We start from the raw sequence: 27,917 nt of genomic DNA on the forward strand, positions 1-27,917 counted from the left end.
CAAGAAAACCTGAGCAGAGAAACTTCCATAAGACAGAACTCAGAAGCCACTGTAGCGTGTTAGGTAGTTATAGTATGCAAAAGGCTCCCTATGCTGCACAGGCAGTGAAGAGATGAGAGCAGGAGCTGTGTCAGGAGACCACACTGGAGCGGTGCTGCGTTCAGGAAGGTGGGAGGAGCGGAACACTTGAGTGACAGCGGCAGACGCCGCGAATTTGACAGAATACTTGTAAAGTAAAAGGCTGTACAAACTTAACGTGGATCTTACAGAAGGTTGTAGTACAGACCTGGGAAAGTAATCCTTTATAGGAGAATCTCTAGGAATGGTAAGCTGGTTGATGCGGAGTGGCTTTATGATCCGCTGCAGCAGAGCAGCAAACACAGCAGGTCACTTGAAAAAGACTGCCAAAATGAAAGATACGTTACTGTAGTAAAGTTGACAAGAGTTCATCAAAGAAATCCACAGAGATGGAAAGCTGTAGAGAATCCTTGGAGATTTATAATGTAAAACTTGGCTTGAATGAGAACACAATAGTGCAGGTATGCAGAGTTGCAGGAACTGCTACAAGTGCAATAACTAAGCACCTGTTTGCAGTCAGGTGATGTCTTAAATACAGGCAAGAAGAGAACAGGTGATAAGGAGAGCTGGAAAAGGTGAACTGGAATCCTTACATCACTCTTACTCGAGACTAGACCATTTTTTCACTGACTCATGGACACTGGACAGAGTACTGATGTCACATATTAAGGTTTGTGCATGGTCGGATCATGATATCCTCACATTCACCCTCTCCACTGACCGAACCAAAATGTCTAGACCTAGTTGGAAATTCCCGAAGCAAGCACTCCATGACAAAACCTTTAGGGCGTCCCTCCAGAACTCTATTGTTGAGTTCTTGAGATTAAATGAAACCCCAGGCATGCCATCTCAAACAGTATGGGCCACTTTAAAGGCATACGTGAGAGGGATTTGTATTAGGAGACAGGCGATGCTTAGACGTCAAACAGGCGCCCCCTTAGGCCTTCTTATGACTGAATTACGATTGGCAGAACAAGAAAACAAAAATTCTCCATCGGTTCCCCTAGCTGATAAAATTAAAAAGCTCAGAACACAACTGGCAGACAGAGAGCTAGAGAGAGTAAAGGAATCCTATACTAGATTTAGGAAGTTACTATATTGTCAGGGCAACAAAGCCTCAACACTACTAGCACATAAACTGAAAGGTAGAACCGCAGCAGCCAGAATATTGGCACTCCAACAGGGGACCACATTGGTCACTTCGCCTAAAGAAGTCGGTGAAACTTTTCCGGCCTACTATTCAGATCTATACCATCTCCAACCTTCAATGGCTGGTAAGGAGTCCTCTGTACAAAAAGTGGTCGACTTCCTGCAAAACCTCAACTTGCCTACTTTATCAGAAGATGATAAAGAAGCACTCAAGGCTCCATTTTCTCTATCGGAAATTAACTTAGCTATTAAGCACACCCAAAACAACAAAGCTCCGGGTCCGGATGGGTACCCAGCGTCCTTCTACAAACTCTTTAAGGTAGAATTAAGCAAAATTCTCCTCAAGGTTTTTTCAGAGGCCCGAGAGTCGGGGTTGTTTAATAAGGAATACTTACAGGCAACAATTCTACCTATCCCCAAACCAAACAAGGATCCTTCACAATGTACCAGCTATAGACCAATCTCATTGATTAATGGAGATGTAAAGCTATATGCGAAACTTTGGGCCAATCGCCTTAATACCCTACTCCCGAAGGTAGTACACTCTGACCAGGTCGGATTTACCTTTGGCAGAGAGGGGCCAGATAACACCCGGAAAACGCTTGGCATCCTCACAGAGGCATCCCAACTAAAACTACCCATGCTGGCCCTGTCTTTAGACGCAGAAAAAGAGTTTGACAGGGTCAGATGGGATTACCTATGGTGCACGCTTTCCCAGTTCGGCATACCAGGTGAAGTGATAACAGCAATTCGAGCCCTATACTCCTGTCCATCTGCGGTGGTTAAGGGCCTGGGATTTGCTTCCCCGGAAATACGCATTACTAATGGTACCAGACAGGGGTGTCCCCTATCGCCCCTGATTTTCACATTGGCCATCGAACCTTTGGCCCAAGCCATTAGGAATTCACGCGCGATACGTGGGGTACAGTTTGGTAGCACAACTGCAAAGATAGCATTGTTCGCGGATGACGTGACATTATTTCTCCCAAACCCACTGGGCTCCTTGCCTGCACTCCTTGACCTTATTTCCAAATTTGGAGCCCATAGCTATTACAAGGTTAACGTCTCTAAGACTGAGGCTTTCCCGGTTGATATTCCTGCATTTGAACTAGATGTTCTATGAACATTGTATTCTTTTCAGTGGTCACATACCACCATCCGGCACCTGGGAATACAGCTGGGTCCAGACCCAAAATCTGTACTTGCCATAAACTATTCAGACATTATTAAAGAAGTGACTGAGCTCACCACCTCCTGGAGCCTTAAAGAGTTATCATGGCTAGGCCGTATAGCATCTTTTAAAATGTCGATTTTACCCAAAATTCTCTACTATTTCCGGTGTATCCCTCTCAATGTTCCTAGTGCCTTGATAGACAACCTCCAATCTATTGGTCAAAAGTATATCTGGGGTAATTCTAAACCTCGCATTGCTGCGAAAATACTCCAGAAAAAATATGAACAGGGAGGAGTAGCTATGCCCAGCATACGCGCGTACTATGAAGCTGCCAGGCTCTCGCACATTTCGGCGTGGGCAGACAAGGGAGAACCGCAGGGATGGAAGAGCATAGAGATTTTTGATCTCCCCATGGGATTGGGCTTGGCAGACTTGCCCTGGATTCCTGACTACCAACTAGACACTCTAGGAATTAAGAACGCTATTGTCAGAGACAATTTGAAACTGTGGCATAATCTTAGGAATCTACCTGAGGTTGCTCCTCACCCGTCTCCTATACACTCTTTGCCCGTCTTGTTTGCAGCCTTGCCTGATACACATGTGCAGCAATGGGGTGATTGGGATCTGAGACTGGTCACCCAGCTATACCCCTCGGGCACTCTGCTCACTCCGAGCAATATAAGGTCTGTCATTCAAGATCCCCCCATGTGGGCTACTTTTGAATACTCCAGACTATATGCCTTCCTGATGTATTGGGGATTCCCTAAAGTCCCCAATAGACCCCTGACCAACTGGGAAAAATTGTGGCAGCTCCAGGTCAAGACCCCTAGACTTATATCATTCCACTATAACTTACTACAGTCGTCCACAAACAGGGACAGACCTTGGCAGCTTAGGGCCTGGGAAGGAGATTTATCAATCACTGACAAAGATCTGCATATAGCTATGACACTAACCAAGAAGACTGTACACTGTGCGAACACTCTAGAATCATACATGAAACTATTCTTGAAATGGTACTATACCCCCCCCCCCAGACAATCGTAGATGTTCCCTACAGCATCCTCTCTATGTTGGAGAGGATGTGAGTTAAGAGGTTCAGATATACATATATCGTGGGATTGCCCTAACTTAAAACCTACATGGACTCAAATATCTACCCTCTGTTTTAGTCTCGGGCTGAGAATACCACTAACCCCTGAGATTGCCCTACTGCATATATTCCTGCGAAATGTCCAAACTGATAATCTTCATACTCGCGGCCACGAAATTGGCGATAGCGAGAGCCTGGAAACAGACGCAGCCCCCAGACATTGCAGCTATCACTTCCATAATACAGGTATATGCCAAGATGGAACAGGGTTACTACTTCAGTGTTGACAAAGAGGATCTCTATTGGCAGATTTGGGAACCCTGGTTTCACTATCAAGAGGACTGTAGGCAGGGAGGCAGACGGGATGCGGCCCCCAGGCACCCTCACTAGTATAACCTAGTTCTAACATACGGTGGTAACCTGACTCCTGATGAGTATTCCATAACTGCTTCTTCTTGTCTGCAATCACTGACTCGCACCCTCTTTCCCTCCTTTCTGCTCCCCCTCCCCCTACTCTCCCCTCCCATAATATGCAACCTATTATCCCTACCAAATCCCTTACTCCCCCCTCAGTCTTCATTTTCTGGGGTTGTTTGCCCCGCGTGGAGATGCGCACCACGAATGGCCCGTTGGGTTACTAGGAGAAGCATGGTAAAAGTTTTCTTTAGGCTGACTAGTCGAAATCATTATAATGTTGTGTTCATATCTAGGATTATTGTAATACACCAATCACTGCATTTATGTCCAGCTAGTGCATAATGTCCATTCTGTATGATTTTGTAAACTGGAGAACCTTGGTATGTATATGATATTACCTATGCTTGTTCATTGAGACATTCTTACTAAGACTTCTGTAAAATCTATATATGTAAAAAAAAAAGTTGATTAATCTGTAATTGTCGTTATCAAGCTTACTTTACAATAAAAAAAAATTAAATTTGAAAAAAAAAAGAATAGCACAAATCTGTTATTACAAGCGGTAAAAATGGTTTAATGTTGATGAAATTTTTTAGCGCACCCTGTACTTTGAATAATTAATGAAGGATGCACTATTATCTCTATATATTACAAGTGGTGAGTTTTAAGTGTTGCTCTAGAGTGCAATACAAAATATCACTAGAAAATTTAGCACTTTTGGAGACCTTAAGTAAAGTGTTAGCACTTGAATATATGCATGTATTTCACTCATATTTATATATATATCTTTATTGTAAAATCAAGGTCTATAATTGGAAAATTAGTTTAACAGTGATTTAGTGGGATATGATATAATGTAGGTGCTGGACTGGGAAGGGCTCAAAGGTGTGAACGTGCGTGTATATGTGTATATTTATGTGCGTGCTTATGTAAGTGTGCAGTGTTTCAAACGTATCTTTCAATGTAAAATCATGTTTTAAAAGTGAGTGAATATCTCCACTATTTGACCATTAGCCTAGTGCATCCTCAATTTAGCTCACCTTTGGTTAAAGGATTACTTTCTGTTATAATTTTTAAGCTAAACAACTAACATATTAAAGTTAATAAACATTAATTAAAACCTACTGACCTATATTTTCTCCAAAACGAAGTTTCATAACGTTCTAAAAGTTATATCTTTTATTCGCCGATGATGTCACGTTATCCTGCCCTCTATTTTCAGCACTGAGTGAACAAAATACTTAAACCAATAACTTTGTGTTTAAAGCGCCATTTTAAAACCTAGGTATTGTAAGCGGATTGGTACAGAGCAAAGGATACCCACGGAGTGGGTTTGGAAAACAATTAAATTTGCAGACAAGATTTCTGATATACGATAGAGATATGTTAATGAAATGCTATGGATAAAAAGCGTATTTGGGGTAGTTAGTAACAGGCATAGAAAATATTTACTTACAGTGGCCCTTTAAGCACACCTTTGGCTTAGCGCTTCAGCAATAGCAGACATGAGTTTTTCCGCATACCCCCCTTGAAGTCTATTTTGTGAAGGAATTAGCACAACAGCAGTTTCTGGCATCCAGATGTTAGCGTGTTTTAGACTTTCACTTGAACGCTATTATATTACCTTCAAAAAGTAGAAACGCTATTCATTTAACTTCAGTGAAGTTAGTGCACAGTAGCACTAATATTTTTGTGCTTCACTTGTAATCTAGACCTTTTTACTTATTTTCTTTTTCTTTTATGCTACCAACCTGCTCTTGATATCCACATACAGTCGCACATAGTAACAGAAACTGTCATGTATTTTCAGAAATAAATATACAAACTTAGTAACATACATACTTTCAGCTAAAAAGGCACACAAAGGGACACACAGTAATTCACACACTGTTATATAAACATAACAATCATAAAGTTGATCTTATTACAGAATACATAAGCATGTATATCCTCATAATGTAGAAAAATGTGTTTGCACATATCACAGGTTAGATGAGTATGTATATTTACATGTTACAAACTTATGATCATGTCACAAGGTATATTGCCAAGGATATCTTAATAAAGCAACATATACTGTGAAATAGGTTCACTTATTTTTACTAACACATACACTCAGTGGACACCTTGGGGTCGATCAAAATCCTGTACAAAAATGTATCTAATTATTTTCTACAGAATTAACTATTAACATCTATAGGGATTTTTGAATATAGATAATTTTATAAGCTTTTTAAAAGGATTGTAATAAACCCCCCACACCAGGAAGACATGTACGCACTCTCTTTAATGCAGATAATTTGTCATCCAATCATGTGGCAGCATCTCAGTGCATATAAGCACGCAGACATGGTGAAATTGTTTAGTTGCTGTTTAAACATAAGAATAAGGGAGAAAAGAGATCTAAGTGACTGAAATAACGACTTTTACATAAACATATGTAAATTTGTTTCCTGCTTACTGTCGACGGATTATACAATAGCAATAAATAGAGCATTATTTAACCCCTTCAGTAGTGGGACTGTCTGAGAAAAACTTGCCCAAAATACAGGAGAACTATTAGCATAAGGGGTTAAACTTTTTAATACGTCATTTAGTTTCCAAGCATATCCCATACCCCCCCCCCTTCCCCCCCAAAGAAAGACACAACAACTGAGTTGGGAAAAGACCGGTCACGGTCACGTTTATTAAAACGTAAAACTTTATGAAACTATTCTATAGTTTCATAGGCAACTTTAAAACCTGAACTTTGTAAAAGTTCCATAACTCTTGGCAGCATATATCCCTAACTAACTATCCCCTACCAACAGCCGGTCAAAGCCCCATATGGTACCTACAGCGTAGCACGGATTGCTGACGCTCATTTGCATGGAATGGATGTAATATTTGAGCTCTTCGGCCGTACTTTGAGGAGGGGAACCCCTAGGCCGGCACCTAGCGGGCGTCACCCCTTCCCATTCCCCTAGGCCATCACTCATCATTCGGACTGCTCGCTCCAGGGCTATGACCGAACGCCAGCTGGGGCACCACCACCAGCCCAGAAGGGCGACCCCCACCAGCTTGTCATACAACCCGCCGGTAAAGGGTGATGGACTAAATTACAACTTGGGCTTACAGAGCTAATTCAACTAAACCAACCCAGGCCAGGGGAAGGGCCCTGCTCTCTGCCACCAGTACTCACCTGCCGCCAACCACTACTTCCACAGGGACGGGTGGGCGGGGAAAATCCTCTCGAAGTCTGGAAGCAGGAAAAGAGGCCGGGATCACTGCAGCATGGACCTATAAAGGTAAGCACACTCTCGGCCCCTCATATTGCAACAAAGTAACACATTTCCCCTGCAAACTCCAGACTTCTATTTTGTTAACCCTTAGTTTTGTTACAGTCCCATTAGAGGGCCCTCCACTGTCATAAGGGGTTAAACTTCTTAATACGTCATTTAGTTTCCAAGCATATCCCATACCCTCCCCCCCCTTCCCCCCCAAAGAAAGACACAACAACTGAGTTGGGAAAAGACCGGTCACGTTTATTAAAACGTAAAACTTTATGAAACTATTCTATAGTTTCATAGGCAACTTTAAAACCTGAACTTTGTAAAAGTTCCATAACTCTTGGTGGCATATATCCCTAACTAACTATCCCCTACCAACAGCCGGTCAAAGCCCCATACGGTACCTACAGCGTAGCACGGATTGCTGACGCTCATTGCATGGAATGGATGTAATATTTGAGCTCTTCGGCCGTACTTTGAGGAGGGGAACCCCTAGGCCGGCACCTAGCGGGTGTCACCCCTCCCCATTCCCCTAGGCCGTCACTCATCATTCGGACTGCTCGCTCCAGGGCTATGACCGACCGCCACAAGAGAACGAACACTCTTGCCGCCAACCCAACTGACATAACAGACCTCCAAACCACAAGATTGTTAAACAAACTTGCATTAACCTAACAATTTTTTTTATTTATTTTTTTATTTTATATTTAAGCCAACAATGCTCTCCTAATGTCTGCAATGAATATATCCAGCCCTTCATCCGTCAAATGCACCCCATCTGGGCGATATCGTTCCTTCCTGTCAGCCGTAATGCTCTCATGCCTGATCACAAATCCTGACGCTGCTATGACCGCTCTTCCCAACTCTCTGTTCACTTTTTTCCTGACATTATAGGCCGCTCTTTGCGACACCATAAATCTCCACTGCAGTCGTGCGACCACAAATGACCACCCCACTTTGACGCCCTGCAGCCAAGCACACATCCAATTCACATCGGAAACCATACGTCTGATCAGGTCTAAGGCAGGTACAGAGCCCAGATCATTCCCCCCTACATGCAGAACCACTATTTTTGGCAAACCTGTAGGCATCCTGCAAAAGGGAGGGTAGGTCGTTCCAAGATAAACCTCGACGGCCGAGCCAACGAACACTGGCCCTCGATGCTGCAAAGCCCAACTGCTGGCCTCCTGGTGAGCGTAGAGACCTGATAGCCGCCCAATGCACAAATGAGTGCCCCACAATCCAAATGCACACGGGTGCTTTTCCCTTACCTCAAACAACAGCATGTGGACACTCAGCACAGGAAAACACAGAACTATATCGAACTCAATGACACACAACCCCAATAGACCATTGCCCCCCGGCCCCTTCCTTTCCATCAAACTAACCAAACCTACTTAGGAGCCTTCAACGGCCTTACGTACAGTTTGTACCTATTTGATCGCCAACGACCAAAACGCTTAACATCTTCGACTTGTGCCCCTTTTGATCCTGCGCTTGTCGCTGCCCCAATCCTATAGGAATGTGACGCGATCCTGGCTGGATCTAAACCGCACGCAGCAGCCGCCGCAGCAAGCACCTTTCGAAACTGAAAGATTGACAAAGCGGACGAATCCTCGTGCACCAGAAACAGCGCTGCCCCCGACGGTCGCACCTGCATGTAGTTCCCTACATTAACTACCGGGCAACACTCCGGTATCTCACAGCTTTTTAAAGGAAGCCAGGCCCCTCTGGCTGCCTGATCCGTCTTTGATCGCAGAATGAACAGCAACAGGCTTCCTTCCGCCCATCTCACATGTTCTACTCGAACACCCCCTGTTCCATTAACTCTCGCCGAGGATACTAGCTCGCTTACTCTTAACGCACCCGCAAAAGCCAGTGCAAACACTGCGCTAAACAGTAACACCTCATAGGTGCCTGTGCAAATGCCTTCGAGTGCACCTACCAGTAGCCTCAAACGCTGAGGCGTGATAGGTTACCTTTTATCCATCGTCTTGGGCTCAGACCTGCCCCATCCTTTCAACACCTGCCTCACCAAAAAGGAGTTGGAGAACTCCGGTAATGTAAAGGTTTTACTAAAAAATGCCACTGCCGCCAAGCGGCTTTGTGCCGCTGGTCTGGACAACCCCCTTTCCTTCAAGCACCCCAGCCATTCCAAAACATGTACCTGATTGGCCTGATGTGGCCCAAAGCCCTTCTCGGTGCAGAATGCTACCCAAGCCTTCCAATGATTCTCATATGCCGACCAGGTCTTTGGTGCTAAGGACACCTTCAGTAACTGAATGAATGATGCCCACTTGTCGCTAGCTGCCAGAGAAACAATGGGCAAGTTAGACCCTGGGTTGCCGCACTCGGCGCCAGCCTCCTAAATTCCTCCCACTTGAATCTAGACAATGCATCGGCCAAGCTATTGTTTACCCCAGGCACATGGTGTGCAGTAAAAACCACGTTAAGCCGCAAACAACGTAGCACAAGGTACCTCAGGTACCTGACCATCACTGGCGAAGCAGCGGACAACCTGTTGATAGCGTACACAACGCTCATGTTGTCAGTCCAAAACACCACCTCCCTGTTTGCTAGCTTGTTCCCCCACAGTTCAACAGCCACAACTATTGGAAATAATTCCAATAAAGTCAAGTTTTTTGTGAGTCCATTCTCAGCCCAAAAAACAGGCCATGCACCCGCACTCCATTCCCCATCCAGGTACGCCCCGTAACCAAAGCCCCCCGCTGCATCTGTAAATAGGTGCAGCGCGAGGTTCGACAATGGTTCTCTTCTCCCTAAGCAGACTCCATTGAAATGAGAAAGGAACTCTTCCCAAACTTTGAGATCGTCCCTCATCTCACTAGTTACTTTAAACATATTTGCTTTTGCCCCATGTCCTCTTAACTGCTCCTCCAATTTTCTATTGAAGACGCGGCCCATAGGGATCGCCCTTCCGGCAAAGTTAAGCAGACCCAATAGCGATTGCAATTGCTTCAAGGAAATGCTAAACGAGCTCACAACTGTCCTGACTATTGCCAGCAACTTGACAACTTTATCCTGGGGAAGCCGACATTCAGCTGCCACAGTGTCGATCTCAATTCCCCAAAAAGTAAAGCATGTACATGGGCCTTGAGTTTTGTCCTCGGCAAGCGGGACACCAAATTCTGAAGTCACCACTCGCATAACCCTCATGAGGTGCTCGCATTCCCCTGACCCTGCATGTCCTATCAGCAAGAAATCATCCAGGTAATGGGCAATCCTACCCTTGCCTGCAGACTCTTGCACCACCCAGTGTAAGAAGGAGCTAAAACATTCAAATAAGGCGCAGGACAGAGAGCAGCCCATGGGCAGGCATCTGTCAACGTAAAATCCCCCATCAAACTTCAAGCCCATCAGCTTGAAGGCAGACGGGTGCAGAGGGAGCAACCTGAAAGCGGATTCGATATCCAGTTTCGCCAACATTGCCCCTCTCCCTGCCTCCTTAACAAGCTCCACCGCATCATCAAATGACTGATAATGTACGGAGCTCATTTCTGGATCTATTGCATCATTAACTGATGCCCCTTTCGGATACGAAAGGTGGTGTATCAGTCTGTATTTCCCAGATTCTTTTTTGGGGACTACCCCCAGCGGGGAGACCACCATATGAGGGAAAGGTTGGCACAAAAAATGGGCCAACCACCCTCCCTAAAGCCACCTCCTTATTTAGCTTCTCACGCACTACTTCTGGGAATTCGTATGCTGACTTAAGGTTGCGATGCACCGTAGAGCCCTGCACAAACTGTTGTACAGGGATTCTGAAACCTTGCGTCAGCCCCTCCCGCAGCACCCCAGCCGCTTCCCAGTCAGGATAGCGCCCCAGCCACGGGATGATAGCCCCCGCCTTAAGAGGCGTTGGGGCCCTTTCCTCCAAGGCCACCTCTAGGGGCCCCCTTGTCACCCCCGTTCTCCTTTCGCTTAGCGCAATCGATCCCTGAGTGTGGTCCACAGCAAAACTTGCAGATGTGTCGAAAGGAGCAACTTGCCCCCCTGTCACACTGCTTATCTTGAAACTTCCAGCATTCCCTGCCTCGTTTCCTTGCTCTCTGCACTGACCCTCCACTCCTTAACCTACTGCCAGCAGGTGGGGATGGAGATCTATCCGCCAGAAACTTTGACCACAAGTGCATCTCCTGCGTGCCAAAGTGCAGCAGCGGGTTACCCACCATTTTTCTCTGGAAAGCCATATCATACTCCCTCCAGACTCCTTCTTTAAAGTGCTCATGCACATACTGAATTGTATCGGCATACTTAAACAAGTTATGCCCCTGGGCCGGCCACTTATCCACATAACAAGTGGCTAAGACCCTAAAACACTTCTGCCACTCCTCGAAGGTCTCGGGACGCCGGACCCTTTTAGGTCCGGTACCGTCCTCCGCCTTCTCCTTTTCCCTATATGCCTCTGCAGATAGCTCGAAAATATTGACATATCTCCCTTCCTGGATCTTCTTGATAACCTTAGTTTTCAAGTGTCCATAGAGGGAGTGTACTAAGCAAGGGTAAGTGTCCCCTTGCATAGCCACTTTAGGCGACATAGGGAGAGCCGGCTGCCCCGTGTCCAACGTAGCTAGCTGGTTGTTAGCCAGCACCACTGGCATCTCCACCACCCCCAACTTAGCTTTCTCCTGCGCAGCAAACATCTTCTTGATCATCCTAAACATACGCTGCTGTCCTTTACCCACTAGTCCTAAAGCTTTCCCACTATCTGAGTCGGACCCACTGGATGAAGAACCTAAATCAGCGTGTGTGTGTATAGGAAATAAAGGCTCACCTATTCCTGTTTGTTGCACTGCCGCCGCTGAAGTTGATGGCATCTCGACATGCGCTGCTGCTGGTACTTGAGCCTGCTGGGTATCCACCTGCGGTTGCGATGCACCTGGCCTCCCTGCGGCGCCGGAGGCACTTGCCGCCATAGTTCCCTGTGAAGAAACAGAAAGATGGGGAGTACTCCGGGAAAAGGATGGAGCCCCAGTGAGGCCCCCCCTGTCGCTCATCCCCGGGCTCCCACCCAAGCTAACGCCTAGCGCTGTGGAGACCACCCTCTGCCAATTCACATTCTCAGCTTGAACACCCCTCACTGGATCGCTAGAGCTCAATCCTGCCCCCACAGCCCCCATGGTAATTGAAATGGATGTCTGCCCTTGCTGTACTATAGGAACTGTGCTTGTCATACCTCCCACTGACATAATTGGTGCAGATGTCAATCCTATCTGGCTTGAAGAGACTATGCCCCCCCTTGTGCCAACACATACTGTGCCCCAGTCTGATTAACAGCCATTTGAGCCCCAGTAAAATTAGCCACATTCACACTAGCATTGTGCCCCATGTGCTGCCATTCATTCACATACTCAGAGGACCTCCTGATGCTGCTTGTACCAAGGCCTGCACCATGCGTCTGCTGTGACCCCACCGGAACCTCCGCTCTGCCACTCAGACACACATCGCTGTCCACTGGCCCACCCGCTGACCTCCCCGGAGCCGCATCCTCCCCCCGGAGCCTCCCCAACTTACTGGGGGCTCCATGCTGGTAAGCGCTCCTGCTCAGTGTCCTGCGCCTCCCTCTACCAATCTCAGAGTCTGCCTCTGATGATGACGTCGTGCGTGACGAGTCATCAAAGGAGGCGTGCCCTGTACAGGGCCTACGTGCCCTCAGGCCTTCAAGCCCTTGTGGATCAGCCCCGCAACCACGGCCCTCCAGAACAGACCCTGCCCCCGACGCCTGGGGCGACAGTGACCGGGCCAGCGCCAGAAGGGGGTTAATCGTCTCGGGGGGCAGCGCAGCCAAACGTGCCAGGCCGGACTCCTCCGGCAACTCATGAGGGGTAACGATGACCCCCACCTGTGGCACCGGCATGTCCAATGCCCTTGAGGTGCGAGCAAGGCCCGTACAGGCCTCACTCCCCTCGATGCCAGCCCTACTGGGCCCTGGAAGCTCCTCAGCCCCTGTAACCTGACTGGGGCCTAAACTACTGCCCCGCCCTACCTCCTCAGCCCTGTTAGACCCTTGACAGCCCCCCGCCTCTAAGACAGATGGGGAATTAACTTTTTTGGGCCTTGCAGGGCCTTTGCCTTTCCCTCTTCCACCCCTAGCATTAATAATGTGGGAAACTGGGGACCTGGTTTGGGGGGTAGGCGGTACAACCTCCTCAGATCTGTCCCTGCTCTCTCCTGCAGGCCTCCGGACCTCTGCTGGACCAGATTCTTCCTCCCTGAACCTCCTGGGCCTAGCTGAAGTTCTCCTAGCACACTCCATCTCAGACAGAAAATCCTCTCGAAGTCTGGAAGCAGGAAAAGAGGCCGGGATCACTGCAGCATGGACCTATAAAGGTAAGCACACTCTCCGCCCCTCATATTGCAACAAAGTAACACATTTCCCCTGCAAACTCCAGACTTCTAATTTGTTAACCCTTAGTTTTGTTACAGTCCCATTAGAGGGCCCTCCAGTGTCATTTTTGCTATGACTCCATTTAAATAGCTATAGAGCCTTGTTTTTTTTATTTACCCGTCAAAACTATATATATATATATATATATATATATATATATATATATATATATATATATATATATTATTTTTTTATTATTTTTTTAAAGTAGACATCCCAATGTATTGATCAAAGCCCATTTTGGTATATTTCATGCCACCATTTCACCACCAAATGCGATCAAATAAAAAAAAATGTTAACTTTTTCACAAACTTTGGGATTCTCACTGAACTTATTTACATACTGCTTGTGCAGTCATGGCACACATGGTTGTAAAAGCTTCTCTGGGATCCCTTTTGTTCAGAAATAGCAGACATATATGGCTTTGTCATTGCTTTTTGGCAATTTGAAGGCTGCTAAATGCAGCTGCGCACCACACTTCTATTATTCCCGACAGTGTAGAGATTACCCTCCCACTTGGCACTTCAAACCCAATTATCTCTACCTGATAACTCCCAAACAGCTCTCTTCCCTTCCTTTACAAAAAAGATCTGCAGTTTAGTGGTCCCCCCACCTTCCCCCCTCCTGATTGTTAGTTATATTGCACTGGAGAGGAGTCTGAACTATATTGCACTGGAGAAGAGTCTGAACTATACTCCACTGGAGAGGAGTCTGAACTATATTGCACTGTAGAGGAGTCAGAACTATATTGCACTGGAGAGCAGTCTGAAGTATATTGCACTGGAGAGGAGTCTACACTATATTGCACTGGAGAGGAGTCTGAACTATTTTGCACTGGAGAGGAGTCTGAACTATATTGCACTGGAGCGGAGTCTGAACTATATTGCACTGCAGAGAAGTCTGAACTATATTGCACTGGAGAGGAGTCTGAACTATATTGTACTGGAGAGGAGTCTGAACTATATTGCAATGGAGAGCAGTCTGAACTATATTGCACTGCAGAGAAGTCTGAACTATATTGCACTGGAGAGGAGTCTGCACTATATTGCACTGGAGCGGAATCTGAACTATATTACACTGGAGAAGAGTCTGAACTATATTGCACTGGAGCGGAGTCTGAACTATATTGCACTGGAGAGCAGTCTGAACTATATTGCACTGGAGAAGAGTCTGGACTATATTGCACTTGAGAGGAGTTGGGGATCCTGCTCTATATTAGAAGGTCTCTCTACAGGTAGTTTCCCAAAGCAATGCTGCTGCTGGGGATTGATGTATCATAAAATAATTTATTTACTTAGGTCGAAAGTACCCATAATTAATATGCTGTTTGGTTATTTAAAAAGGTAATTCCATGCTCTATCTTGTCTCCTTACTAACTTATTCATGAGGTTAATATTTTTGTTGGTTTTATCCATATATATCTTAACAATTCTCTATATTTATACGTTTAGGGCCAGATTACAAGTGGAGCAGTATTTAATGCTTGCATGCTAACTCCGCTAGAAGTAAGCTTTTTGCACATGTCGGGTAGCGTTCGTATTACAAGTTGAAAGTAAAAGGTTTTTGCTCCCGTGCTAACCCGATGTGTACAAAAAATTATATTTGAATATCGTAAAAAGCGTTAATATATTGCTTATTGAAGTCAAAGCAGCAAAAAAGTGGGAAAAAACACCCTACTCATGAATAAACCTGATCGCATATTCTCAAAAACAATTCTCTATATTTATACGTTTAGGGCCAGATTACAAGTGGAGCAGTATTTAATGCTTGCACGCTAACTCCGCTAGAAGTAAGCTTTTTGCACATGTCGGGTAGCGTTCGTATTACAAGTTGAAAGTAAAAGGTTTTTGCTCCCGTGCTAACCCGATGTGTACAAAAAATTATATTTGAATATCGTAAAAAGCGTTAATATATTGCTTATTGAAGTCAAAGCAGCAAAAAAGTGGGAAAAAACACCCTACTCATGAATAAACCTGATCGCATATTCTCAAAAACCCAATATGAATATTACACTTTTTAATGTTCTTCACATAGAAGAATATGTTCTATTTATTCATAGATACATCTTTCTACATATATCTGATGTTTTTTGGTACAATATATATCTATACCTATATATATATATATATATATATATATATATAGATGATTATATATAGCATTGTTTCTCAACCATGGTCCTCAAGTACCCCCAACAGGCCAGGTTTTCATTATAGCTGAACCATTGCATATGTGAAATAATCAGCTCATGGGTGAGAGCAGGCAAGTAACCATGGTGTTACTGATCAACTGATTACTTCACCTGTGCACTGGTTCAGCTGTCATGAAAACCTGGCCTGGTCGGGGTATTTAAGGACCGTGTTTAAGATACACTGATATATAGGTATAGATATATACAGATATACAGGAATACATTTACAAGATTCAAAGAAGAAAAATTGGAGAGGTCACAGTAGTGTTCTCTCCAAAATAGACAGGGATTTCAGCACTCCGTTTTAGTAGACAATTATTTATTTAAATATTAAATTCAATGCACACGTACGTAAGAATTAATTTAGAAATAGGTGTTCCAGGCCTCTACGCAACCAAACAACTTCTGGGTCCCCTAAACCAAAACCACACAAAATAGTTGTAAATAAATAAATTTATTTGTGCAAACAAAAAGAAAAAAAATCAAAAAATCACATACATTTAAAATACGTTTTGTACATTAAATGCATAGATAAAGCTGGCCAGCTCACTCAGGATAATATGATGCAGATAAATACCTAAACATAGGTAATTGAGTTCTTAGGCAACACCCCTACCAGTGGGTAGCCCTGTGTACCAACAGGAATCTGCTACCATGGATAATAATGGGGATCCATGCGTAATCACTCATTTAGGGCACAAATGGAAATGACAACACCTATCTCAGAGGGTAACCCAAACAAGTTAGAGAGGCAGCACACAGCTCCTCTAACTACAGCAGCAAGCAGGCACCACACCCGGATTTTTCACCAAGCTTAAAAGGAAAAGAAGAAGGACTACAAGCGCTCAAAAGGGATTTGTAAAGTATTCATGGACTTACGAGTCTATAATGGAATGTACTGTCTGGAACATGCACTTAAGCATATACACTTGAGCTTTGAACAAAATCATAGCGGATGTGGAAAGTCCTATTAACATGCTTCTTATGTAATTTATACTGCTTGCACTACACATGTGACTGATACTATTGCTGTAATTACACATCTATCATTAGAGATACATAGATCCCTATTTAGTACTAAGGTAGCTGGAACCTTTCCTAATATTGGTGCTACCCTTGGTCAGGGTGTTGTTTTCTCAATGAAAAGTGTGTAAAATGTAAAGCATGTACAATTTTTTTACATTGTTACAGTCTAGCACATAAGTATTTGACATAGATCCTATTATTAATCTCAAGGTAACAAGCCTCTCTAACTTGTTTGGGTTACCCTCTGAGATAGGTGTTGTCATTTCCATTTGTGCCCTAAATGAGTGATTACGCATGGATCCCCATTATTATCCATGGTAGCAGATTCCTGTTGGTACACAGGGCTACCCACTGGTAGGGGTGTTGCCTAAGAACTCAATTACCTATGTTTAGGTATTTATCTGCATCATATTAACCTGAGTGAGCTGGCCAGCTTTATCTATGCATTTAATGTACAAAACGTATTTTAAATGTATGTGATTTTTTGATTTTTTTCTTTTTCTTTGCACAAATAAATTTATTTATTTACAACTATTTTGTGTGGTTTTGGTTTAGGGGACCCAGAAGCTGTTTGGTTGCGTAGAGGCCTGGAACACCTATTTCTAAATTAATTCTTACGTACGTGTGCATTGAATTTAATATTTAAATAAATAATTGTCTACTAAAACGGAGTGCTGAAATCCCTGTCTATTTTGGAGAGAACACTACTGTGACCTCTCCAATTTTTCTTCTTTGAATCTTGTAAATGTACTTGTTTACAGGGTCTGCACCCGATAATAATTAATATTAAGTGGTTTTCTTGATACCTTCTACCTAATACACTCAGTATATGATATATAGGAATATCTCATTTTAAATATTTAGAACATATTCCCCTATATGAAGAACATAGGAATGTAAAATATTTACGCTAAAAACACAATATAGCACTTTATTAAATATCAGTATTGCATAATGATTTTACATGTTTTCATCTACTTGACTGCAAAGGGCTCCAATGCAATATTATATATGTCTATATATGTATACTTATGTATTTATGTGTTTATATGTGTATATATGTCTGTAAATACTGGAAGAGTTAGTTACCGCATCTGGCCAAATGGGAAAAGCCCAGGTACCACGTCAAGGTAAATACATATATAAAATATAAATACATATATAAAATATAAATACATATATAAAATATAAATACATATGCACATATAAATATATATTTACACAAAACAAATGCACTCACAAGAATTTTGGATACAAATAAAGTCAAAATGTATTGATGTTTCGGGGACTATAATATCCCCTTCATCATTCTGATGAAAGTTTATTACAGTCCCCAAAACATCAATATATTTTGACTTTATTTGTATCCAAAATTCTTGTGAGTGCATTCGTTTTGTGCATGTATTATTGACACCTTTGCACCCAGGTAGCTGACCCAGGATGGTGGATTTGTTTTTTGGATTTCTGTTATATATATATATAAATATTTTCACAAATAACAGCACTTTCCAGTCTTATCTTGTAAACTCTTTGTTTATTCGGGACATTTTGGGGTTTCCCCCTTTATCAAACCACAAAAAAAAAATGTATATATATATTTAGACATGATTTGTATCCATCTCAATGATAAAGTCCTTTGACTGCCTTTTGTATCTCTAACTCTCATATTTGTGAACCCTTATAAACCCTTATAAACCCCTTTTTGCTTGAGCATAACTGTTAGCACGCCACTTGTAATCTGGCATTTAATGTGGTAAAATGTATTGGTTATATTCTGTGCTTGATATAATCAGGCTTATGGTTTTCAGACTAGCCCTGGGGAATAGGTCTCCTATTATCGTCATTAGTTTCCTATGTAAGGTCTATAGTTTAGTCTTTTTTTAAGGTATGTAAATGGGAGAATCTGTTTTCTGGTTTGGAGGTTTGAGATGCTTATTCTAATCTGACAATTCTAACTGGTGACTTTAGTGTAGCTCTTGTTACCCTTGCACTGGGACCTGACTATGGTTTTGGTGATTATTAACTAAGGCCTAGATTTAGAGTTCGGCGGTAGCCGTCAAAACCAGCGTTAGAGGCTCCTAACGCTGGTTTTGGCCGGCCGCTGGTATTTGGAGTCAGTGATTAAAGGGTCTAACGCTCACTTTGCAGCCGCGACTTTTCCATACCGCAGATCCCCCTACGCCATTTGCGTAGCCTATCTTTTCAATGGGATCTTTCTAACGCCGGTATTTAGAGTCGTTTCTGCAGTGAGCGTTAGAGCTCTAACGACAAAATTCCAGCCGCCTGAAAATAGCAGGAGTTAAGAGCTTTCTGGCTAACGCCGGTTTATAAAGCTCTTAACTACTGTACCCTAAAGTACACTAACACCCATAAACTACCTATGTACCCCTAAACCGAGCTCCCCCCACATCGCCGCCACTCGATTAAAATTTTTAACCCCTAATCTGCCGACCGCCACCTACGTTATACTTATGTACCCCTAATCTGCTGCCCCTAACCCCGCCGACCCCTATATTACATTTATTAACCCCTAATCTGCCCCCCACAACATCGCCGCCAGCTACTTAAAATAATTAACCCCTAATCTTCCGACCGCAAAGCGCCGCCACCTACGTTATCCCTATGTACCCCTAATCTGCTGCCCCTAACACCGCCGACCCCTATATTATATTTATTAACCCCTAATCTGCCCCCCTCAACGTCGCCGACACCTACCTACACTTATTAACTCCTAATCTGCCGAGCGGACCTGAGCGCTACTATAATAAAGTTATTAACCCCTAATCCGCATCACTAACCCTATAATAAATAGTATTAACCCCTAATCTGCCCTCCCTAACATCGCCGACACCTAACTTCAATTATTAACCCCTAATCTGCCGACCGGAGCTCACCGCTATTCTAATAAATGGATTAACCCCTAAAGCTAAGTCTAACCCTAACACTAACACCCCCCTAACTTAAATATAATTTACATCTAACGAAATTAATTAACTCTTATTAAATAAATTAATCCTATTTAAAACTAAATACTTACCTGTAAAATAAACCCTAATATAGCTACAATATAAATTATAATTATATTATAGCTATTTTAGGATTAATATTTATTTTACAGGCAACTTGGTATTTATTTTAACTAGGTACAATAGCTATTAAATAGTTAAGAACTATTTAATAGTTACCTAGTTAAAATAATAACAAATTTACCTGTAAAATAAATCCTAACCTAAGATATAATTAAACCTAACACTACCCTATCAATAAAATAATTAAATAAACTACCTACAATTACCTACAATTAACCTAACACTACACTATCAATAAATTAAATAAACACAATTGCTACAAATAAATACAATTAAATAAACTAGCTAAAGTACAAAAAATAAAAAAGAACTAAGTTACAGAAAATAAAAAAATATTTACAAACATAAGAAAAATATTACAACAATTTTAAACTAATTACACCTACTCTAAGCCCCCTAATAAAATAACAAAGCCCCCCAAAATAAAAATTCCCTACCCTATTCTAAATTAAAAAAGTTACAAGCTCTTTTACCTTACCAGCCCTGAACAGGGCCCTTTGCGGGGCATGCCCCAAGAAGTTCAGCTCTTTTGCCTGTAAAAAAAAACATACAATACCCCCCCCCCCAACATTACAACCCACCACCCACATACCCCTAATCTAACCCAAACCCCCCTTAAATAAACCTAACACTAATCCCCTGAAGATCTTCCTACCTTGTCTTCACCATCCAGGTATCACCGATCGGTCCTGGCTCCGATATCTTCATCCAACCCAAGCGGGGGCTAGACATCCACTGAAGAAGTCCAGAAGAGGGTCCAAAGTCTTCCTCCTATCCGGCAAGAAGAGGACATCCGGACCGGCAAACATCTTCTCCAAGCGGCATCTTCGATCTTCTTCCATCCGGAGCGAAGCGGCAGGATCCTGAAGACCCCCAGCGCGGAACATCCATCCGGACCGACGACTGAACGACGAATGACGGTTCCTTTAAGGGACGTCATCCAAGATGGCGTCCCTCAAATTCCGATTGGCTGATAGGATTCTATCAGCCAATCGGAATTAAGGTAGGAATTTTCTGATTGGCTGATGGAATCAGCCAATCAGAATCAAGTTCAATCCGATTGGCTGATCCAATCAGCCAATCAGATTGAGCTCGCATTCTATTGGCTGTTCCGATTGGAGAAGATGTTTGCCGGTCCGGATGTCCTCTTCTTGCCGGATAGGAGGAAGACTTTGGACCCTCTTCTGGACTTCTTCAGTGGATGTCTAGCCCCCGCTTGGGTTGGATGAAGATATCGGAGCCAGGACCGATCGGTGATACCTGGATGGTGAAGACAAGGTAGGAAGATCTTCAGGGGATTAGTGTTAGGTTTATTTAAGGGGGGTTTGGGTTAGATTAGGGGTATGTGGGTGGTGGGTTGTAATGTTGGGGGGGGGGGTATTGTATGTTTTTTTTTACAGGCAAAAGAGCTGAACTTCTTGGGGCATGCCCCGCAAAGGGCCCTGTTCAGGGCTGGTAAGGTAAAAGAGCTTGTAACTTTTTTAATTTAGAATAGGGTAGGGAATTTTTATTTTGGGGGGCTTTGTTATTTTATTAGGGGGCTTAGAGTAGGTGTAATTAGTTTAAAATTGTTGTAATATTTTTCTTATGTTTGTAAATATTTTTTTATTTTCTGTAACTTAGTTCTTTTTTATTTTTTGTACTTTAGCTAGTTTATTTAATTGTATTTATTTGTAGCAATTGTGTTTATTTAATTTATTGATAGTGTAGTGTTAGGTTAATTGTAGGTAATTGTAGGTAGTTTATTTAATTATTTTATTGATAGGGTAGTGTTAGGTTTAATTATATCTTAGGTTAGGATTTATTTTACAGGTAAATTTGTTATTATTTTAACTAGGTAACTATTAAATAGTTCTTAACTATTTAATAGCTATTGTACCTAGTTAAAATAAATACCAAGTTGCCTGTAAAATAAATATTAATCCTAAAATAGCTATAATATAATTATAATTTATATTGTAGCTATATTAGGGTTTATTTTACAGGTAAGTATTTAGCTTTAAATAGGATTAATTTATTTAATAAGAGTTAATTAATTTCGTTAGATGTAAATTATAGTTAAGTTAGGGGGGTGTTAGTGTTAGGGTTAGACTTAGCTTTAGGGGTTAATCCATTTATTAGAATAGCGGTGAGCTCCGGTCGGCAGATTAGGGGTTAATAATTGAAGTTAGGTGTCGGCGATGTTAGGGAGGGCAGATTAGGGGTTAATACTATTTATGATAGGGTTAGTGAGGCGGATTAGGGGTTAATAACTTTATTATAGTAGCGCTCAGGTCCGCTCGGCAGATTAGGGGTTAATAAGTGTAGGTAGGTGTCGGCGACGTTGTGGGGGGCAGATTAGGGGTTAATAAATATAACATAGGGGTCGGCGATGTTAGGGCAGCAGATTAGGGGTACATAGGGATAACGTAGGTTGCGGCGGTTTACGGAGCGGCAGATTAGGGGTTAAAAGTGTAATGCAGGGGTCAGCGATAGCGGGGGCGGCAGATTAGGGGTTAATAAGTGTAAGGCTAGGGGTGTTTAGACTCGGGGTACATGTTAGAGTGTTAGGTGTAGACGTAGGAAGTGTTTCCCCATAGGAAACAATGGGGCTGCGTTAGGAGCTGAACGCTGCTTTTTTGCAGGTGTTAGGTTTTTTTTCAGCTCAAACAGCCCCATTGTTTCCTATGGGGGAATCGTGCACGAGCACGTTTTTGATGCCGGCCGCGTCCGTAAGCAACTCTGGTATCGAGAGTTGCATTTGCGGTAAAAATGCTCTACGCTCCTTTTTTGGAGCCTAACGCAGCATTTGTTTGAACTCTCGATACCAGAGTTAAATTTATGGTGCGGCCAGAAAAAAGCCCGCGGAGCGTTAACAGCCCTTTTACCGCCGAACTCCAAATCTAGGCCTAAGATTTTAGGATGCTGAGTATTTTCTCAGAAAACAATAAAAACCGAAGATAAACTTATGTAATTGTTTTCTTGTTTGTGTGTGTGCATGGGGGAGATAAAAAGTAAGAAGATTATGTGTACCCAAGGAGATGGCTCACTTCTTCAGTCTGCAGATAATGAATTTTGAAGAAATCAGTCCCCATGGAAATTCCTAAAAGGGTAACACAACCTTTTTCCACTAAGAGAGGCAGGAGGAATAATAGAAAGAGGGAGAGAGTCAGGAGGAAAGGTAGTGAGAAGAGACTGTCATTTTATGACCCATCTATTTCTTAACAGCTGTTCTACAGTTATAAAAGAAACATTTCTCACGTTTAACTGATCTTTTTTTCACAACACTACAAACATCACCCTGAATTTGTGCCAGATGGAAATTTTCTTATCAGTGGTTATTTGTCATTTTGGAGCAGTAAATAATATTTTAGTGTGATTTGTAATCTCTCAGACCCCTGTCCACAGACACTCTCTTATCCCTCTCTCAGACCCCTGTCCACAGACACTCTCTTATCCCTCTCTCAGACCCCTGTCCACAGACACTCTCTTATCCCTCTCTCAGACCCCTGTCCACAGACACTTTCTTCTCTCTCATCCTTTCTCTTATACTTCTTTAAGACTCCTGTCCACAGACACTCTCTCTCATCCTTTCACTCATCCCTCTTTCACACCCTGTTTACAGGCACTCTCCTCTCTTACATTCTCTCTCTCTCATCCCTCTCTCAGAATCCTGTCCATAGACACTCTGTCCCCTCTCTCATCCTGTCTCTCATCCCTCTCTCAGACGCCTGTCCACAGGCACCCTCCCCTCTCTCATCCTTTTTCTCATCCCTCTCTCAGACCCCTGTCCACAGAAACTCTCCTCTCTATCTCCTGGCAACAGACAATCTCCCCTCTCTCATCCCTCTCTCAGACCCCTGTCCACTGAAACTCTCCTCTCTCTCTATCTCCTGGCAACAGACAATCTCCCCTCTCTCATCCCACTCTCAGACCCCAGTACACAGACACCCTCCTCTCTCACATTTTCCTTTTCCGCAGACACTCTCCTCTCTCTCATCCTTTCTCTTATCCCTCTCTCAGACACTTCTCATTCTGGCCCCAATGATAAAAAATGCTGATAGCAAGCAATATATTATTATTTTATATAATAAACTTCCCAATCTCTCCAAACAGGCCGCGGCTCTAGGCAGCTACAGGCTCCCAAATCAGAAGTAACTTCCTCTGTAACTCTTTCCCAGATCAGAGTGCAGGCACCACAATGGATCGACTTGCTGAAGTCACTTAGACACAATGAAAGGTGCAGAACTCAAAGGTGTATAAAAATAAAACACCATTTAAAATATTACAATGCAGACATGAATGATGTCCAAGAGAGGGTCTGTCTGAAGCATAGGGGGCATGAAACGCATCAGAATATCCTCTCTTGGACACCATTCATGTCTGCATTGCAATATTTTTGTTATTCAATAAATTGTGTTTTTATTTTTATACACATTTGAGTGTTGCACATTCCATTGTGTCTAAGCAATAAACTTCCCAACCCATATACCCTTTTACTACCAATAGCCCACCACAATAAACTTCATAACATATTAACTAACCCCTATACAGCAAATAGCCCACCGCAATAAACTTCCTAACCTATTAACCCCAACACCACCATAAACCCCACTGCAAACTACCCCTACACTACTTAACTGCTATACCGCCATAAGCCCCATCAAAAACAACCGCCAACCTATTAACCTCTAAACCACCATAACCACCATCACAAACACCCCTAACCCATTCACCCCTAAACCACCACAACCCGCAATGCAAACACTCCCTAACCTATTAACCCCTAAACTGCCACAACTTCTCAATGCAAACACCCCCTAACCTGTCAACCCCTAACCCGCCAAAACCCCCCCTAAGTTACAGAAAAAGCACTACCAAAATGTAAAAACCCCAGTTGTGCCTTTTCTAAAACTAAAGTCCCCTTTAAAGAACAGACACCCTAAAAGAAAAAAAACCTTAGTGACTTAGTTCTTTTGTAAAAAAAAATAAAAAAAAATTCAACCCCATTCTATAATAAAAGTAACCCTCCCCCCCAAAAAAAAGCCTATCTAAAAAAACCTACTCTAAAGATTGCCCTGAAATGGGACATTTGGTAGGGCATTGCCCTAAAGCAGTTGCAGCTCTTTTGTCCATTAAAAAAACATTCTTACAAAAAAACTAGATAGATGTAGCTTCATCTATACTATAATTGTGTTTGTAAGTGTCCGTCGCCGTCGGCAGTTGCGCACGCATCCTAAAAGGAATGTTGGATGTGCATGCAGCCGCCTCGCAGCAACAGACAGTTTCAGGAGCTCCAACTCTCAGCTGTAACATATCAGCTGAGAGCTCTGGAGCTTCAGGCATCTGCCGCACATGGAGCTGGAGCGTGATCGGTGCTCTGCCTCCATATGAGGCCAGATGCCTGATTGTTACAAACAGTGACACTGTGTGTGTCACCGTCTGTAACAATCTTCTGCTGGTGCCGGTGGGACAGGTAAGCGGGTGGCGGTTGGGCGGCTCAGCAGGGAAGGGGAGGCAGTGGGAGTGCTCTAAAAAAAAATTGTGGCTCAGCATGCAAGGGGAGGCAGTGGGAGTGCCCCAATTAAAAGAAAGGACAGGGGGAGAGAGAAAAGAGAAGGGGAGAGAGCAAAATAGAAGGGGGGAGAGAGCAAAAGAGAAAGGGGGAGAGAGCAAAAATAGAAGGGGGGAGAGAGCAAAAGAGAAGGGGGAGAGAGCAAAAGAGAAGGGGGAGAGAGTAAAAGAGAGGGGAGAGGGAGAGTAAAATAGAGAGGAGAGAGAGAGTAAATGAGAGGGGAGAAGGAGAGCAAAAGACAGGGGAGAGCAAAAGAGAGGGGGTGAGAGCAAAAAGAGAGAGGGGGGAGAGGGACAGCAAAAGAGAGGGGGGAGAGAGCAAAAGAGAGGGGGAGAGAGCAAAAGAGAGGGGGAGAGAGCAAAAGAGAGGGGGAGAGAGAGTGCAAAAGAGAGGGGGAGAGAGAGAGGGTAAAAGAGAGGGGGAAAGAGAGCGCAAAAGAGAGGGGGAGAGCATATGAGAGCTGGAGAGAGAAAAAAGAGAGGGGAGATAGAGAGCAAAAGAGAGGGGAGAGAGAGAGCAAAAGAGAAGGGGGGAGAGAGCAAAAGAGAAGGGGGGAGAGAGCAAAAAAGAAGGGGGGAGAGAGCAAAAGAGAAGGGGGAGAGAGCAAAAAAGAAGGGGGGAGAGAGCAAAAGAGAAGGGGGTAAGAGCAAAAGAGAAAGGGGGAGAGAGCAAAAGAGAAGGGGGAGAGAGCAAAAGAGAAGGGGGAGAGAGCAAAAGAGAGGGAAGAGGGAGAGCAAAAGAGAGAGAAGAGAGAGCAAATGAGAGGGGGGAGGGAGAGCAAAAGAGAGGGGGGAGAGTGCAAAAGAGAGGGAGAGAGAGAAAAAGAGAGCGTAAAAGAGAGGGGAGAGAGAGCAAAAGAGAGGGTGAGAGAGATAGCAAATGAGAACTGGAGAGAGAGCAAAAGAGAGTGGAGAGAGAGAGAGCAAATGAGAGGGGAGAGAGAGCAAAAGAGAAGGGAGAGAGAGAAAAAGGGGTGGTGAAAGAATCCACCTGGATGGCAGGGTGGTGAAAGAATCCACCTGAATGCAGCGTAAGCTGCATCCAGGTGGATTCTGAAAAAGGTAGGGTGGTGAAAGAATCCACATGGATGCTGCGTAAGCTGCATCCAGGTGGATTCCGAAAATGGCAGGGTGGTGAAAGAATCCACATGGATGAAGCGTAAGCTGCATCCAGGTGGATTCCTTCACCACCCTGCCATTTTTTTAATCCACCTGGATGCAGCGTAAGCAGGTGGATGCAGGTGGATTCCAAAAATGGCAGGGTGGTTCCGTCACCACAATAGAACGCCCTTCCAAAAATGGCAGGGTGGTTCCGTCACCACAAAATACTGCCCTCTGGGCAGGCTTTCCCACTTATTTATATAAAAGAAGAGTTACAAAATAGGTTGTTTCTACATCTCTTTAAACAAAAATTAGACTGCCCTTTGGCAGTTGATCATAATGAAGCTAAACTCTCATGGGACAATGCAAATTCTATCAAAATGGTTTTGTGCAGCTTACATTTAAAGATATGGAGCTGGTTTATGAAGATGCGGGCGTACATGATCCTCTGTAGCGGATCATGTCCGCCCGACATTGATAAATGCTGACAGCATACGCTGTCTGCATTTATCATTGCACAAGCATTTTGTGTGAAATGCTTGTGCAATGCTGCCCCCTGCAGATTCGTGGCCAATCAGCCGCTAGCAAGGGGTGTCAATCATCCCTATCGTATCTGATCAGGATGATTCCTGTCCGCCGCCTCAGAAGTGGCGGACGAGTTAAGGAGCAGTGGTCTTAAGGCTGTCTTAAGGCTTGCGTGGAAACAGCTGCATTCGCAGCTACCTAAATCGGCCCCATAGCTGTTGAAAGTAATTGTGGAGCAGGATCATAGGATAATGTCCCTATTTCATTTTAGCAGCTCTCACATTGAGTAATAGCTGTCATTGGTCTAGATTCAATAAAACCAATTTGTAAAACTAAACTCATGCTGAAAAACTCACCAAAACATTGCAACTAGAAAATTGTGGAAATCAAAGAACTTTATAAACTTCACTTCTAACAGCTGCAAGTCATGGGATCAGTTGCATTATGGTCATTGGAGTAACATCTATCTCTCAAAACTAATTGCTTCATAGAATGAGTTTGACTGTCAAGGATCACAAAAACGTATTCAGCACCTTACCCAACATAAAAAATCCACTCTTGTATATGCAAAAGAAAACTTTTTAAAAAAAAGAGAGACAGAAAAGGAAAATAAAACCGAGACAACCTTGTTAGCTTTGAAAAAAAACAAGACAAGACAAAACAAGAGTAATATAGTATTTATGATTTGTGCATGCTTGAGCAAGGTTTAGGTTAAACCCTCCACTGTTCGTCTAGAATTCCTGGCAAAACCCACGACCAGCCCTTCTTTTGCACATATGAGGTTCTCATTCTGTCTTGAGACCTTTGCCCAACCTGTTTGCAAGTGTGGTAGTTGTAGTTAT

Source organism: Bombina bombina, chromosome 3, assembly GCF_027579735.1.
Source record: "Bombina bombina isolate aBomBom1 chromosome 3, aBomBom1.pri, whole genome shotgun sequence".
NCBI classification, from domain to species: domain Eukaryota; kingdom Metazoa; phylum Chordata; class Amphibia; order Anura; family Bombinatoridae; genus Bombina; species Bombina bombina.